The sequence below is a fragment of the Bidens hawaiensis genome, unplaced genomic scaffold, assembly GCF_021521415.1.
Source record: "Bidens hawaiensis isolate Kalapana, Puna unplaced genomic scaffold, B.hawaiensis_p1.1 tig00002617_1, whole genome shotgun sequence".
In the NCBI taxonomy this organism is placed as follows: Eukaryota; Viridiplantae; Streptophyta; class Magnoliopsida; order Asterales; family Asteraceae; genus Bidens; species Bidens hawaiensis.
Window position 1 is genome coordinate 2184770 of NW_027491142.1, and position 19437 is coordinate 2204206.

Genomic DNA, 19437 nt, shown 5'->3' on the forward strand with positions numbered 1-19437 from the left:
TTCCGAACAATTCAGGCTTACATAACACTCTTAAGCTTATAGTTCGTCAACACATTGATTGGTTATCCTTGAAAGTATATGCGGAGGCGTCTGGCCGCACAAACCAAAGCCAGAACCAACTTTTCAAGCATTGAGTATCTTGTCTCAGCATTCGTCAATGTTTTGCTAACATAATAAATTGGTGTTTGGACCATCCTATCTGTTAACAGCACTGCTCTAATGGCTATATCAGACGCTGAAAGATATAGAGTTAATGGCTCTCCCACTTGTGGTGGAGACAATGTGGGTACCTCCATTAAGCATTTTTTAACCTCCGCAAACGCTTGTTCAGCTTCCGCATTCCACTTAAAGTGTGCTCTCTTTAAACAGTTCCTTCATGTCGAGACAAAAGGAAAAGAATTAGCCGCATGTTGGCTAAGAATCTGTTTAAAGCTACCAACCTTCCATTCAATGTTTGTACTTCCTTGAGGGAAGAAGGTGAAGGCATGCGGGCGATTTCCTAGACTTTATCGGGGTTAGCTTTGAAACCCGCACTTGTGACTATCACGCCCAAGAATTTATCTTCTTTCATCCCAAAGGAGCATATTGGGTTGAGTTTCATGTTGATCTTTCTCAAAGTGTTGAATGTTTCTTCAATATCTCTTAACATCCGATCTTCCTACACAATTTTTATCAAAAGTCATCCATATAAACTTCCAAATTGTGCCCAAATTGTTCTTTGAAGGCCTCATTCATCAGCTGCTGGTATGTTGCTCCCATATTTTTCAGTCCAAAGGACATCATTTTATAACAAAATGTGCCTTGATCTGTGCGAAATGCGGTTTTATCTTAATCTCCAGCCACCATGCGTATATGATGATACCCTTTGTAAGCGTCGTGGAAACATTTAAACCTGAGTGGTGCACCCGCATCGAATTTTAAGTCAATATCTTGCAAAGGATAATAGTCTTTGGGCATGCTTTGTTTAAATCCTTGAAATCGATACACATTCTCCATGTCCCATTACTTGTAGGGACAGTGACTGGATTTTCTAACCATGTTTGGTAGCATATTTCTCTAATGATCCTGGCATGTAACAAGTCTTGAACTTCCTCATTCATTGCCTTTGTTTGTCCAGGGCCCATCTTTCTCTTCTTTTTCACAATTGGGGTGAACGTTGGATTGACCTGCAACTTATGTTCTGCAATTTCTCTTGAACACTTGTCATGTCTACAGATTGCCAGGCGAACACATCCAAGTTTTTAACTAACAGCTGCTTCAATAATGTCCTCACTATTTCAGAAATAGCTGAACCAATTGTGATTGTTTGTTCCGGAAATTTTGGGTTCATCGCCCATTTCTTCGGTTCAATTATTTCCCCCACTTTTGGAGTTTTACTTTGCTTCGGATTTTTGTCGCGAATCAATGTTTGTTAACGCGGATGATTGCCACACTTGTTGCACGTTGGAACTCTTACCGCACCATGAGCTGTAGATGGTTAAGCATTAAAATCACCAATTGCCTATCTTCCCAAGATTATATCATGTTTCTATTTGGTTAACTAAACCAAAAATTATACATCCTAAGTTCGCGAGTGAATTCCATCACTTAGGGTAACAAGGAAAGAAATCACCCCTCGCGGATGCATCACCTCATATCCAAAACCAGACACTAGTGTGTGAATAGGTTTCAATCTCGGCTTGTATTCCTCGTCCAATTGTTAAAAACATTGTTCATACATGATATCAGACCTACTTTTGGTATCAAAGAAGACGTAACGAGATCTATAGTGTCCAATCAAGGCAGTAATTATCAGCGGGTACTTCATAAAAGGACCGCCTTTGACACGCGGGAACACAACAAGCTCGTTTTTCCACTCTTCATAGTCAATTTCTTGTCTTTTGTGTTCGCAAAATTTTCCTCCTTGGATCATGTGAACGTTTAAATCCTTAACCTGCTTCTTAGGCAGCTCGGGATTGACTTGTGTGGGTGGTTTGCGGGTCTTCTGCCTCACATTTTTCAACAGATGCTCTAACTCTACTAGCTTGATTGCATTCTCAATCTCATTCCTTAAGCTAACACAGTCATCCGTGTGATGACCAATTTCGTTGTGAAACATGCATTGCTTTTTGGGATTCAAATGTGTTCTCTTCATGAGTGGCTGTGGTTTTTTGAAATTCAAATTTCCTTAGTCAAAATCTCCAAAGGAGTTGTTAACGGAGTTCAATTTTTACTATTTTGCCTTAAGATACGATCTTTATTCTTATTACCAATTAACGTTCTCATATCTGGTTGCTTTGAAGCTTCTGCGGATGTTTGGAGTCTAGACCAAATTGAACCCCGCGCAGGTCTATTCACCCGCGTATTTTTAAATTCCACCTTTGTTGTCTGTTTAGGGCTTTCAGATCCCAAAGTTTTTTCTGTTCTAGCAAAAAGTTTTGCTGGAGACATGATTTCATCCCAGGTCTTGGGCATACCATCTTTCCAAATTAAGCATCTGATTAAGGATCCGCTCCGCACATTCTTGCGGAAAACGCCACGCATCATGTCCTTACTAATACCACCGATATTCAGGCTTTCATCATTAAATCGCGTAATGAAATCCTCAACAGACTCATTATCTCGCCTAACAACATCCAAAATTTCATACAGGTCCCGAGTGTATTTTTTCTGTTGACTGAAATGCTGTGAGAACTTAGCTAAAAAATCATCCCAACTTTTAATCTGGTCATCCGGCAACTTCTCGAACCACTCACGCACTTCCCCCGTCAATGTTAAGGCAAATATATGACACCAGTAAGGAATAGTCCAACCGCTGACTTCCCCTACCTCAACAAAATTGAGTAAATGATCGCTCAGATCTGTCATTCCATTATACTTTCCTAAGTTGGTATGGATTTTCACGTTAACAGGAAATGGCGCCGTAACAATACGTGGGACAATTTTGACTTTGCTGCGAATGCCCCGGGACGATACGGCTTCGTATAATCTTCTTCCGCATCGCTATAGTACCCAATATGTAGAACGATCGCACGCGGGCGACTGGTACTTTCCCTTCCATGAACCTGACTGTCATCGCTTAAGTAACTAGCATCGACACAGTGATACATAAGGTCTCTGCTTCTGGAAGCATGACTCTGATCATACACAGTTCTGTGGGTAGGTCCCCGCATAACTGAGCGACCTCTATCATGACTTCCTTCCTCACTCTCCTTTTCAAAAAATACTTCGGTTCTGACACTCTCTCGCATCTGACTTCGCCTGATTGTTGAAGGAGGAGATGGAGATCTAACCGAAACATCATCATAAACCAAAGTTCTTGCACAAATTCTTTCTTCTCACAGCATGCGTTCATATTTAGTTATAACCTTCTCTTATTGCAATTGCAACCATTCTTCAGAAGATTGAATCCCCTCATATATGACGTTCTGACGATGAGATCTCGCCGGAGGAGAAATTCCAGATCTGTTTACCAAATCTGGCTCTCCACGAAACCGACGAGTCTCCACCGTCACATGTCCCAAATTGCCAGTAGACGGACCTCCAGGTGTCGTAATTCCAATAGAACGTCTGGTTATCGTCGGAGTTTCCGCCGGCCATTGAAAAGATTGACTCATACCGCCCCAAAACAAACAAAAACTCTTGTACTTCTAGCACAAACACGGATGACGCCAATGAAGAATCACGGGTCTAACCCTGGATATACTAGACCGATGGTTCCACAGAATACGAGTCAAATAACTAACAACATGTTGGTATAATCCCAACACTACAAGTTCGATGTTACGGGACGGACAAGAGGGTGGTCTTCCCGTAACCACCCTCCGCGTGAGAATAAGTATAGTTCTATAGAGAGAAAATACTTTAAGTAATTGATGTAATATGTGAGGTGTGAATGAAACCTTGTGGTGATGGAGAAAGTATTTATAGCCGAAGGGTAAGGAAATATTATTGGTACAGTTGTCCCTTTCTAGAAGATGCTTTCTGTAACAACCTGGACACGTGTCCACATACGATAGGACAGGATAACTGGCCATGTGCACGGTTATAACAACCTTGCTAACTCTCCGTCTCTAATTGGCTACTCCTTCTCTTCGCGTAAATCTTCTAGAAGAAGTTAGTTACAACTGATTTGCTGACGTCACCCTCTGGTCATCTTTGCGCATGAAAGAAATACCTTGCGAATGACTTCTATGGGCGTCCTGATCAACCCGCAGATGGTCTCTGGAATTATCTTCTAGTCTTCTTCTAACCTAAGATATGCGGGTGCTGGGAATGTTCCGCGGGTGACTTCTGAGGAAATCTCGAATGACCCGCGGATGATCTTTCATGGGTATTTTGGTCTTTCACTACCCTACCTCTATACCTTTATAGGGCTTGCTTGTCTTTTAGTAGGTCATTTGTGTACGATTTTACTCACACGTCGCACACACTAAATTTATCATCACAGATTCACAGCCCCCTAGAATTTAAAAAGCTCACCTTCAAGAGACAAAAATTGATAATCCGGATGTCAACCGATAGCTAATCACAAAAACAAAAATAGGAAAAAGTTCTTTTGGTTGAATTATCTACTTAATTATTTTACATAATCCTGGTTTTGAATTAAAATAATGGAATTTCATCAAATAGCCTACTTGTATGTATATTCAAGACAATGAGCATTTGTCAAAAGCTTTCCATCACCAATCATGAAATCACTGCTTCATGAATTTATAATAACTAATAATTAAGAAACAAAAAAATGTTAAGCATTCATAGTTTCATACCACACTTCATGAATTTATAATAACTAATAATTAAGAAACAAAAAAATGTTAAGCATTCATAGTTTCATACCACAGTAATGGAAAAAGTTCTTCCGCGCCAGAACCTATAAATTACAAAACCAGGTTAGGAAAGATATGGTGATGAAAGAGGATGCAAGCATCTGAAGGCACGTGGGTTGAAGGGTACAAAACAAACAACATTCGTAAAGTACAAACCCCTATGCATCATTTTTAGTGCATAGTGTACGAACCACTAAAGCACAAACTTAACAATATAAATTTATAGGGTTTAGATCAAATAAAAATGAAATTAACGTGTTAATTGTGAGAATCAAGTGGAAAAATTATGTAATTAGTCTATCATAGAGTATGATAAAGTAATTACATAATTACTCTACTTGTATATATAATTACTTTATTTAATTCTTACAATTAGAACGCCTTCATTTGTACGTTAAATTACCCCTACTTATAATGCTTATAATTATGTTGCCTTTTATAAAAGTTTCTTTTTCTTGGTTTTTTTAGAATTATGATCAAACGTCTAGCTAGGTCATGAATCAAAGATTTTTAATAAATACTAGCATAAGTGCCCGCGCGTTGGCGCGGGTTCATTCAAATTATCCCCTCGTATTGGTTTGTAGTGTTTGATATGGTGTGTAATGGTTTATCAGTGCGAACATGAGCAACTAAATATTAGGGATGAATGTGATGAGAAAAAAAAGGTGATATTGTGGTGAAGGTCGGTTGGAACGGACTTGTTTGGTATATGGATAGATATTCCATATTTTATAAAGATGAATAAGTAGTACAACGGCCCTATCTTTTTGCATTTTTCATTAAATTGATTGTTGTTATTTTCGTGTTTAGAACTATTACACCAACGTGATGTAGTGTAACATTCTATGACAATATGTTCAAATCGTAACATTATGGAAGGTTGGTGATATAAGAATGCCTTTTCATATCATATTTTTCATTTTGTTAACCATCGAATGTTATAGAAAATTGTTGAAAATAACATGTTATCCGGATTTGAGTGGTAATTGTAATGAGAAGACATTCTGCAGTTGTAAAAAGGTGATTAGGTAATTGATTTTTCTTCATCTCATATTAGGTAGAAAAATGCTTTAAATGTTGACCCTTAAGAAAATATAAGCGCTTATTATAACACATATTATACAATTGTAATGGAGAAGTAGATACTAAACATTAATAATTCCATAATTATCTCAAAAAATTATCTGCTGGTCTCGTAAGCTTGGCCGACTTGGATGACGGTGTCCAAATTGGTTACCCACCATGAATCATTCCAGTCATTGTCGTAAGTTAGGCAGACCGGTATGATGGTTACGAGTGCGGGTGATGCATAAATACATGCAATGTCATTTCCTTCTTCTTTAGTTGTGTTGTTGGTGGATATGGGTTTTGCTGAGAACCAACATTGTCAGTTTTGTTAACAAAAACAAACTGTATAATTAGTATAGGGTGACCCGATGGCAAAAGGCCACCGCCAGCTGGCTCATCCCAGCCGTACGGAGCCCTTAAGCGCCTCCAAATTAACTCCATTTCCGGGAAAACCCATCCACCCGAAGAACCCACCGGTGGTAAAACCCGAACACTCTCAGGATCTAAGATCTCAGTATTATTTCATTGACCCAGACATGTCCTCCATAAAATGTTGTAAGTAAGGATTGAACTTGTGCCTCCATTGAGAAACCCAAGCTTTCTATCACTACACCACGTTAGAGAGGACAATATAATGGTTTTTAGTTAGGAAATTATTTTTTACTTTACCCATCAAAATAAATTTTCAATTATGTAATTTATCTTTTTATTTAAATAAGTGTTTGCCTCGTTACTATATGTTAATGCTCTTTGAGGTTTGAAATTCCAATGCGCGAGTTATTATTCTAGGTTCTAAGTTATAAATTATTTGGTGTATGTCTGGTACTTGTTAATTGCTAAAAAATATACTCTATATGTGTACAGATTACAAATTACAATTGACATATAAAAGTTTTAAAATTAATCAATTAGCATTATTTCACTCTAATTATTATATAGGATAAGGATAAAACACAAAGTACAACAAAAATGAAAAGAATGAGTAGGAATTCAATTCATTGATATTAGATTTGGATGATGGAGATTAATTTAAGAATAAAAATTGATGAGAAAGACATTAAGGTAATAACCCACTTATAATGACTTTTTTCTCTTCATATGCAAGTCACATGTCAACCACTCATCATTTTAAAACATCCATAACTTTTTCATATGACATTTTTTAAAGAAAATTTACCATAATAACATGCTTTATTTTAATTTTTTATTTTTATATAACAAAATCATACTTATATTAAAGATTAGAAAACGCTTGTTAATATAATGAAATTGTTTTAAAAAATATTATATGAAAAAGTTATAAACGTTTTAAAATGTGTAAAATAATTTAACTTTTATTATACATAATGTTTTTATTATATTTAATGTACTTTAATTTCTTATTATAATATTTTAATGTATATAATTTTATATATATATAATTTGACTCCACAGTTGTGACGTTCTTATTTTCTACGATATGCTTATTTTTATTTGTGTTTCGATAAAAAATTTATTTAAAACTGAACAATTCAATCGACATGATCGATCTAACCTGTGGATCAGTAACATGTTTGGTTCTTCGGTCTAATTTTAAAATAATTGGTTATGGGTAGATTTCAAAAATGAAAGTCGTAAACAACAATATTAAAAAATATATTATTTTAATTATGTCTTTGTAATGACGTTTGTTGTACTTATGTTAATTATACAAAACTTAGTTTAATTATCTTCTTTTATATGACCGACCCGAACCGAACCAGAAAAAATTAATGTAGAGCGATATATAGACAAACAACCCCTACAAAGTCCCCCCCCCCCCCATGAAAAAATTCATGTATCTACCACATGGTGTAACAAAGCTATATGAAATTGCAACGGTCAGCAAACCGTTGGATCGTTCATGCCACATGAATTGGTTTAGCAGCGACCAAGGCATCGTGTTCAACGAGACAACTATAATTCACTTTACATATTATGATTAACCTGTTCTTTTCTTAATTTCCAACACAACGATGCTCTACATTTTATGATTACCCGAATAATAACATTGTCCTTTCGGATTTTTGTTTCTTTGTATTTACTTGTTTTTGTCAAATCAAAAAATTATAATTAACAATAAATATCGCACAAGTATTTCAATCAGTTGTACGCATCTTCAACCGTTTTTGAATCCGAAAAGCTCTTTTTGATATTCGTCATTATCTCGTAACTCGAAAAATGATCTACCATCGAACCCTTTCTGGTTTCGGGCCAGGGAAAATTGGGTGGCACTGGGACACAAAAACAACATATGCAAGAAAATGAGACATTAACCATAAAGACTGCATCCTTTAAGTGTCCAAGATGACACTATGCAAATGGTAGCTTCTATCTATCGTAGGAAGCCACTTAGCCATTTTCCATATAAGTTAGCCATCACCAAATGATGATTCAGTTGTGGTATTCAATGGAGAATTTGAATGAAATGATGGTTCAAAACTTGAGTGTATATAACCCTTTCAGTTGGTATATATTATCTCACAAACTTAATAAAACTATTACAAAAGAACCTTATAATCATCCAAGTTTTGTCTTTCTAGTTCTTGAAAACATCGTTTGGCTATAAATCTTACAAATCATGTAAACGGGTTAACTGGATCAGCACCACCCAACGACCAAAATCATTAGTTACCACAACCATCTACCAATCGCTGATGATACCAACATCCAGAACCTTTTTCGCCGTTGTGACTCCACCCACTCCCTATCAAGACCACAAGAGCGAAATCATCAAGACCACAAGAGCGAAATCAAGCTCACCAATATGGAGCTTATGTCTTCATATTCCAGAAGTGCCTACTGATAAACAACAAAAATATTTTAAATACTGGATAAACAATTTATCATATTTTTTTCACAACATTATTATAATATGGTATACATGTATGAATTAATGGCATTGCCATTAATAGTGGGTAAGAAATTTATCATAGTATTATATAAGTTAGAGATCCAAGACAAATCTAGAGAATAAGTGAAATTTCACTTCTTAATATATAAGCGTTTAGTTCTAAAATATATGAAGAATGACAAAATTCTTTTCAAATATGAATTTTAAATGTGCTCAGTTCTTAACTTGGTCATTTTTAATTTCAATTAAAAAAATTTGTCATAATTGTCCTCGTTTAGTCTTGCAAGCCAACTCGTGCCCGATAAGTGAATCTCAGACTTGTTTGTTAAACCATATTATTGATAGACTCGACTTGAGCCCAACATCGTTTAACTTACAAAAGCTCGTGATCATTTACTTATTTCTATCATAATTTATATACAAAAATTATTGTTCTGTAAATATATACTTAAAACATTAAATGAAAATTATTTAAATATTGGGCTCGCTAAGTGATTCTCGGGCACGTTTATTATAAATTAGAAACAAACTTATTTTTGCTCTCGAGTTGAGTCAAAGTTCGTATAACATACAAAAGCTCAAATCTGGCTCGCTTATCAATTAGTTATTTACATCATAATTTATATATTATAATTATTATCACGTTAATGACCAAAACAAATTACAATCTTATAACTCACAACTTTGTAGCCTGATATGATCCACTATGGTGACTTGAATTAACTTTGCAAACTCACTCGGCCTCAATAGAAGACGACTATGCAAAAACATATTATAATTTTAAACCTGACAGTTAAAACTAAAAACATTTATGGAAAATAAAATATTATATCTTTGATATAGCAATATCTAACTGAATTACGCTGACAGCCTACATACCATGTTAAAGTAAAATCTCTAGGGTGAACTAAAACCGTGAAACAAACATGTTATTAGCGGTTCAATTTCGTTTTTCATTAATAAAAAACCGTTAGTAACGGTTGGCATCATGCATGTTTTGAACTAATACCGTCAAAATCGGAACATAAACACCCCTAATTAAACACCAAAATTTATGTACCATGTGCATTAAGATTATAACTAATTAGATAACTAAAATTTTAGATAGATATGTTAGCGAGAAATCCCTTAATTTAATACTACCTCTTGTTTCATATTAGGATAGCGAGGTTCTGTCACCTTGTAATTCATAACAAAATGTATAGGAATAACAAACTTTGTTAATTAACATGTTAATCAATGTACCCTTACCAACACCAGACGAATGGGTAATTACAAACAGGTATGTCGACATCACATACGACTACTTTACTCCAAGAAACCACATCGCTTTCAAATATCTTCTTTTGATCTTTCACAAATCGAGTGTGTAACATCATCACTTAATTAGCAAATTTTATAATATGATTGCATCATAATAACAACAATAAAAAGATATAAAACCTCACCTCAAGTGACCAAGCACAGCGAAGCACACCCATTGGATTTTAATTTGTGTTCATAAGCATCATTAAATTCTCTTTGTATGAATTTGGTTTTGTTCCTAGAATGATTAGAATCACCATTTACAAAAGACAAAAGATAGTAAAAGTACAGTCAAAGCTCTAAAACACAATAGGAAAGCCAAAAACTCAACATCCACGGGTGGAATGATTGTAAATACAAACTATGTTAGATGTTGGATCATTAACTTTACCAATGACATTAATGACATGCACACAAATTAATAGGTATAGATGAAAATTAGAGCATTTTGAAACCATTGATTTTCTCGAATTCAATTGCCACATTAGTGCATTCAAATCCAATATAGTGGGGTTTTACTACTATTAGTTAATGACATTAATCATCAATTAAATTAGGTAAACCTTTTGCATTTACATAGAAACAAAGTAAAAAAGATAAAAGAGTAATTTCATAAACAATGAATTATGAAATGACATTTTTGTCAACTATGACACTTTTAATGTCACAATCACATGTGGTGATATGGTCAGAATAAGTGAACCATGATACACATATTATTCAGAAAAGCAATCCGAAACGGTACCGACCACATAAGTCATATCAATTGATCATGTTAATCATTTTTATATTCTATGACATTAATTAAAAAAGTAACATTTCTATTTAAATATTTTGCTTTATATGTTAAATGAATAACTGATATGATTAAAATAACAAAAACTTGGCATTTATCCATCTTTAATTTATTTATTTTTTTCATTAAATTGAAAATAGAAGGCTTCATAATCATGAATTATGAAATGTCATTTTTGTTCTTTTCATGCATTTATGAAATGATCTAAGCAAAAAAGATAAAAGAGTAATTTCATAAACCATGAATTATGAAATGTCTTTTTTGTCCTTGTCATGCAATTATGAAATGACATTGGTGCCCATCACTCTTCCTTTATATATAATATAGATATAGATATAGATAATTTAATTGTGTTTTTAAAACTATCTTTACAATTTATTTAATAAACTTGTAGGTTAAAACAAGTAAACCAACTAAAAAACAAATGACAAAAGAGAAAATATAGAAAATGAATTAAAATACCTTTTTTAAATAATAAAAACATCTAAAAGTATCTTTTTTAAGTTTAAAAGTACTTTACAAAACGTGGAAATAACGTTTTATAAAAAATAAAAGATTAAATAATGTTGTTTTAGAGTGTGGTGCTCTAACACACTAAAGAAAATCGTCTTACAAAAAAAAAAGTATGTTTTGATTTTATTGAAAACGAAAAGAGAGCATAAATGTATAATTGCTAAAAGTTCGTGTCAACTTACTTTTTTTCTTGCAAAACTTGCATGACAAGTCTAAAATGTAATGTATTTCCTCTCTTAAGACTACAAAATTGAGACTTTTATCTTTCTATGAATTTGACCATGAATTGATCCACATTTTGGTTTGTGTTTACTTCTAGACATATTAAATAGTTAGTTCATAACTTTGTTCAATCAGGTCATTTAAATAAATCATGACCGTGATCAAGCCCTTGAAGTTCTCTCGCTTTGCATTATCCTGTACAAAGAAGAAGTATATGACTGTGTGTTTTAAACATAATACGTGATTATATGCTATCATGCCACAACTATATAGATACAAAACTTTGCATCATTTAAGTCGTGTTTGTAACACTAATATGTTAGATAGATATTAGAGAAGGGAGAGGAGGTGGTTGGGCTTTGTTAAATGTACTTCGATACTATTATTTTTAAGAGACATGGTAAGTAGAGGTGTTCAAAAAAACCGGTTATAGAACCGGTTTGGTCGATTTAACCGAAAACCGGTTAATAGAAAAACCGGTTATTAAAAAACCGGTTAGACCGGTTATTGAACCGCCGGTTAGTACTTCGGTTACTCATTCGTGGACAAAAACCGGTTATTGAACCGGTTAGTAAAAAAACCGGTTAAATTTAAAAACCGGTTATTAAAAAAACCGGTTAACCTAAAAACCGGTTAACCGGTTAACGGTCAAAAACCGGTTAACTTAACCGGTTTTTAGGTTAACCGGTTTTTGACCGTTATAAAACGGCCATATGACCGTTTGGGTCCTTTTTTGCCCGTTTTTTCTTGATTTCTAGCCGTTTTTTTAACATTTTACCCCCACAAACAACTATATATAGTTTAGGTTGGGTAGGTTAGCTCACACTCGATTATACAACTCTACTAGCTCTAAACGTTTATTTCATACGCGATTATTTTGTTATCTCACACTCAATTATACCACATTACCACTCCATACGCTCTTATTTCGTAGTCGTTTATTTCATACTCGTACTCGTTTATTTCATACTCGATTATACGCTCTTATTATCATGGCCTCCCAAAGTGCTGCTTCATCCGTCAACATGGGTGCCTCGAACACAGACATAACGGTCGTTCGGATCATCCCCACGAAACGAAACCAAGATGTGTGGCAACATTTCGACCTATGCGAACTGTCTAACGGTCGCCAAAAAGCTCGATGCAAGCACTGTTTGAAGTTCTATGCCAAAGATGCAAACTCCACTTTAAAAGCGCATATACAACAGCGCTTTTGCAAGGCCTTGAAGGACGAAGCGGGAAGTAGTTCGCAGCCGGAGATGACGAATCAAGGAGGGGTGTTTACGTACGATGTTGAAGCGGTACGTCAACAGTTTTCAAACTTTGTGATTCAACAAACACTTCCTTTCAACCACTTCGACAACCCTCAATTCACGGAGATGATGCAAAACTATGTTCAACCACGCTACCAACACGTAAGTCGTTCGACCCTTAGAAGAGATTGTCTTAAAGCATGGAAAAACGCTAAATCCGAACTAATTTCATACTTTTCAAACTTACAAACTGGTGTAAACTTAACAACGGATGTTTGGTCGGTACCTCATGGTTCGCCCGACTCATACATTTGTGTGACGGCTCATTGGGTTGACCCCGAGTCGTGGCAAATGATGAAACGAACCGTTGCGTTTCAATTGTTTGATTACCCGCACACGGGTAGAAATATTTTTCAAATCTTGGATAAAGTCATTCGACAATACAAAATTGAAGATAAAATCTTTTCAATTTCGTTTGATAACGCGTCCAACAATACGGCCGCGGTTGGCCATTTAAAATTAAAGTATAAACCTATTTGTGATGGAGCGTTTTTTCATAGCCGATGCATTGCACATATTATCAACTTGGCCGTTCAAGATGGGTTAAACGTGATCGAAACGCAAAGAAACAGTTTTAAAAGAATGTTACGAGATGTTTTTAGCAACAATAAAACATTTTCAAGATACAAAAAATTTTGTGTAGAAGCTAATTGTCAATGGTTGGGGCCAAATTGGGATTGTCCAACAAGATGGAACTCGACTTGTAATATGTTTGAGAAAGCCATCCAACAAAAAGAATCATTAATTGCGTTTCATCAAATTTTGTCAAGTAGGAGTAAATGTGCACCATATGATCCTAGAAACTGGTTATTGATTGAGATCGTTACGGAGGTCCTTCAAATTTTTAAATCTTGCACAACTAGTTTATCCGGGGTTTACTATCCAACAAGCCCCATTGCTTTACCAAAAATTGCTGTCATGTGCACAAAGTTGAGTGAACTTGATTGTAGGGGTGCACCTTATTTTGATATGGGTGTAAAAATGAAAGAAAAATTTAGAAAATATTTTCAACAACTACCCGCTGTTTTGACATGTGCTGCTGCGTTAAACCCTTGCATCAATGTTGGTGGTGTTGAAGCTTTAATAGAAAAAATTTGTGATGAGCTTGGGTTAAACGACGATCAAAACCCCTATTATAGCCAAACTTTAAAGAATGCTTTCAACACCACCTTGTCAAACATGTATGATGTCTACCTTACAAAATACGGGTCGTCTTCCCAAATTCATGACTCGTTAAGAGCTGTTGCCCAATCCCAATCCCAAACCGACCTTGAAATGGGGATGTACTACATGATTTGGAAAGACGCCGGTAAACGTCAAAGGGTAAACACCCCAAGCAGTGAACTTGGAAGGTATGGTGGTACCAACTTTGTGAAACACATGACTCCGGATGAATTTAGAAGTCTTGATTTGCTGGCTTGGTGGAGAGGTAAGGAGGATGAGTTTCCGATCCTCGCCGCCATGGCCAAAGATTTACTAACGGTCCAAGCTTCCACGGTAGCTTCGGAGTCTGCATTTTCTGTTTCTGGCAGGGTTATATCGATTAGGAGGACTCGACTCACTGCACCAGCTATAGAGATGTCGATTTGCTACAAGGATTACTTGGACTCTTTAGATAGGGCACAACATCAACGCTCACTCGAGGGGGAAATGGAGTATGAAGCGGGCTTGTATGAAGACGAGGTCAATGAAGGACACACTCAACCAATGACCGATGAAGAAGCCGCGTACGACGATTACCTAAGAAATAGCTCGGGATCGGGTAGCGAAGAAAATTAGTTAAAGAAACAGCAAACATGGAGGCAAATCATGAGTAAGAAACAGCAAGTTGTTCATGTAATCGTGTCTAAGCATTCTTTTTCCTAATATGTGCTCTTATTTACTTGTTGATTTGGATTTTTCTAATTTAGTTAAAGAAACAGCAAACATGGAGGCAAATCATGAACAAACTGCGATTGGGAACAACAGGAGCATCTGCTAGTTCACGATTTAATGTTTGTATTTTTGAGTTAAATCATGAACAACAGTTCTTGGCAGAGATTTCTTCAGTGTTAATGATTTAATGTTTGTATTTTTGAGTTACGAATATGCGATAACGATTTAATGTTTGTATTTTTAATGTAAAAACTATAAATGAAAGTTATGTGTTTTTAATCTTTGGTTTGTTGAAAACACATTCACCAACACACACTCATACTCATCTTCCAAGCAAAGAACCCTAACAACAAAAGCAAAGAATGGCTTCGGTCAGTCCGTTTTGCCTTGTAGTTACCGGTTTGCCTTGTAGTTACCGGTTTGTTTATACTGTGAAAAAATAATGGTCTTCATTAAGTACAAAATATAAAAAACAAATATTCGTATTTGAAACCGCAAAATTTAAAAAAAAAAAAAAAAAAAAAAAAAAAACCGGTTAATAAAAAAACCGGTTTATTAACCGGTTCTAACCGGTTTCTAAACCGGTCCTAACCGGTTTCTAAACCGGTCCTAACCGGTTAGACCGGTTAGGGTTTTGACAGAAAAAAACCGGTTATTAACCGGTCCGGTTATTAACCGAACCGGTTTTTTTCCGGGCCAAAAAAACCGGTCCGGTTAATAACCGAACCGGTTTTTTTAAAAAAACCGGTTTGTGCACCTCTAATGGTAAGATCTTTACTTGAGGTGTATGCTTCAACTCCTATAAGCTACAGTTACTTGTGGTTTATATGGGTTCAACTCTTGCAAGCTAACGATACAACTGTTAAGACACTCTGAATTAAAAACGCATATAGAAACGAAATTCATGGCGAATAACACTGAGGTGTTAAAACTTCTTCTGTACTTTCATATGTCATGCATCTCCCATACCTGCCTAATTCGTTGTGTTTTTGAATATGATATACGTTATCATGTAACACATAAAACTATACATAAATAATAAAAGAAAACCATAAAAACTTATCAAATAAATAAAGTTTTAAAATCGGAAACAAACTTCTAAAAAAAAGTTTAAAAACGTTTATAAAAAAAATTAAAAAACTGTCTAAAAAAAGAAAGGTAGAAAAAAAAACTTTTTTCTAGAAATGTGATGCTTTGATTTTGTGAAAAAATATATGAAAAAATGATATTATGATTACAACTTGCAAGTGTGAAAATTTATCATAATATAGAGTCACTAGTTTTTATCCCCCGTATTACGGGGTTGTTTTTTAAAAGAAAAATCATATAATAATTTTTAGTATATCCTATTTTATAGGATTTTCACATCAATAATTTAGTGAGAATAATTTTTAATTTTAAGAGATGTTATAACCCGTTTAAGGAATATATGGGTTCGGTAAGACCCATACCCGTGAATTTGGGTCAAATGCATGAGAAACCTCTATTTAAAAATCAAGCAAATCTGAAGACTCTAAAAAAAGGGGAAGCGACCACATCGCGACACGTAGGATTTTTATGTTTTCGTTTATATATATTATAGATTAAAGGCTTTTTTTCAATTCAACATATATAGTGTTGGTACATGATGTCAGTAGTTCAGTATCTAGTGTCTGTAATCGTGTTAGTTGGATTTGTTTATGTGTTTTAGATAACTTGTCTCATAAGTTCGCCTGTTATAAGCGAACTTGTGGAACAAGCGAAGTTATCAACAACTTCGCCTAGCCTGTTAGGCGAAGTTGTCGATAACTATATAGGTTTGGCTACGGCTTATTTTGTAACAGAGGTTCAGTACGTGTAATTGTGATTTGGCTATCACGTGTTAAAGGAGTTGCAATACAACGTGTCTATTGAGTATTGTAACATGTCTTTGTACTTGGGTTTAACGTATATCGCGTCTAACACTCGTATCGTCTTACGTAGGGATTCCGCACCTACGTAATACGAGATATTTTCGTGTATATCCGGCTGGGAACCTACAATTGGTATCAGAGCATTTGATCGTGATTGTGTGGTTCGGGATTATCACACGAGTGTAGAAATCGTTCCGTTCGACTATTCGCGGAATGAGTTTACGTTGAAATACCGAGTTTTTGTGTCATACTCATCTCCCACTATCAAATATAACCCATTACACCTTCGCATACCTCGCAATACGTCAAATTAAAACATGCAAAAACCGTTTGTTCATCAGGCGAAGTTGCCGCCACTGTTTGTAGGGTTTAGGCGAAGATATAAGTTTAAGCGAAGTTATCTTTAACTTCGCCTATCTCACAAGTTCGCTTGAATTAAGCGAAGTTAACATCAGGCGAAGTTAAGAAGTAAGCGAAGTTAAGGTTTTTAGCGAAGTTGAGTATAAGCGAAGTTAAACTTAAGCGAAGTTAATCATAACTTCGCCTACTGGGTACTGTTCAGAATAATAAAATATTATTTTTGAGTTTCTTTGTGTTTTCTGTTAGACTCAGTTTGCCCAAGAGACATATTAAATTGATGTGGCTAGTACGTTATGATCCAAGTCGGGTCATATGCAATAACAAGCTAGACAAACACCGATAATATTCGGTCATATATGATGTGATCATAACAAATGAATATTAACACTTGAGTTATTTGGAAAGAGGTTTCTAAATAAAATGTACTTGTGTAATAAACAAATCATATGGATGATTTATGTTTTATGAAAGAACATTACATAGTGTTATTTAAGTTGGTTAAATAACAATATGTGAATAATAATAACAAGCATGTCTCTTAACATATAATAGGTTTTATAAGTTATAAGTTATAAACTTATAAAAGTATATATGTATATATATATATATATATATATATATATATATATATATATATATATGTTTAAAGTTTTATAAAAGAAAAAGATAATAAGTCTTTCAAATGTAATATTATTATATGTTTGAGTGGAGACATGCAAGGTGAGTGGAGACATGCAATGGTTATTATTGGTGGAGAGAAAGATGCCATTAAATAAAACCAAGTCTTTCTCTTTCATTCTTTCATAACACACATAATTTCCAAGTAAACTTTTCTCTCTTCCTCTCTTGGGTATTTTCATCCAACATAAGAAAAGAAGAAGAAAATTTCAAGTGCAAATCCTAGCTAGAAGTGGTGTGTTGTTGAAGCTTGGGGTATGCTAGCTTGAGGAGCTTCCATATTCAAGTTCTTACCTTTCAATCATCATCTCTTTCACCCGGTTTTGTCATATTGAAAGGTAGTAGTAACATGCATGGACTTATAGTGACATGCATGTATTTGATAGTGTGTAATTCGTATTTGGATCCGGGTTTGGGTTTCGCATGTTTAAAATTGGTTTTATACATATCATATTAACAAGATTTAAAACTTTTATATCCGCTGCGTTTTTGGTAAAATAGGGATTTTATCACATTGATAATCTTGTTAAAACCCAACAATGGCATCAAGAGCCGCTTATACGAATGCATGCTTCATTAGACCCAAAATTTTTCGGGTTTATGGTGGGTTCATCATTTGGCCGAAACTTTTTGGGGTTTTGGTTACCCCATGGTTTTTCAGGGTTATACTTTACATGCATGTGGTAATCTTGAAAAACCAAGTCATTTGGATGATTGTTTAGTTTGTTTGGACAAAACCCGAAACTTTCGGTTTGCTTATGCTTTGGCCGAAAGTTTTGAGGCAAAAAGGGGAACCATTTTGGTCTTGTATTATTGCATATTTGGATGTGTAATAGATGTTCATAACCTAGCCATGGCCTTGTGTTTGGTTGAATGATTGTGTTGGTTGTTTGTTCATTCGATTTGGTTGTAATATTTATTTGGGTTTGTAATCTATTTATTCATTCATATGGCTTGTAATAATAAGTAGATTAGATGTATTTCTTTTACTAGAAAAATGTATTAGGATATATTTTGTAAAAGAAGATGCATGGATGGAAGCCCAAATAAAATGATGAAGACCACAACACCGTGAGTAAACACTTGGAGCATATGGATGCGGAATCAAGTGGAAGTTCACCGACACAAGTGCATGTTCTTTTGGGTCCCTTAGGAGAGACTTTTTGACACACTTGTCTTCGGTCAACAAGTGTGGTCAATATTAGGAGGCTATGGTTATGAACTTGTGGTTGTGTATATTTTGTGCTTGCATGGTTGATTTACTTATTATTTGCAATATGGTTTGCTTAACAACTTAAAATCAACTAGCATAAAATTGGTTCCTTAGAAATCGTTAGGTGATAAAAATTGGTTTTATTAATAACTAATGATTTCATAATAAAAATGGGTTTTATTAATTGGAACTTTGAAAATGGGTTTTTCAACTAATTACCATACATTTGAATGCATGCAAATGAAAGGTACAATAAATAGTTTTCCAATCTAGAATTTAGAAAACAAAAATCCCTTTTTAAAAACAAGTTAAAGACCATCCTTTTATACGACACTTAAGTCACTTGTAGACTTGAAAGTGAGTTAGGATCACCTAAGCACTTTTAAGAAAACTTGTGATCTTAAGGTGATTTTACAAGTACTTTTGGCATTAGGATCACCTAACCACTTGTATGAGTAAACTCACACATGTGTATAAGTAGGACGACTTGATTTGAAACCATGACTATATGATCACCTTAAC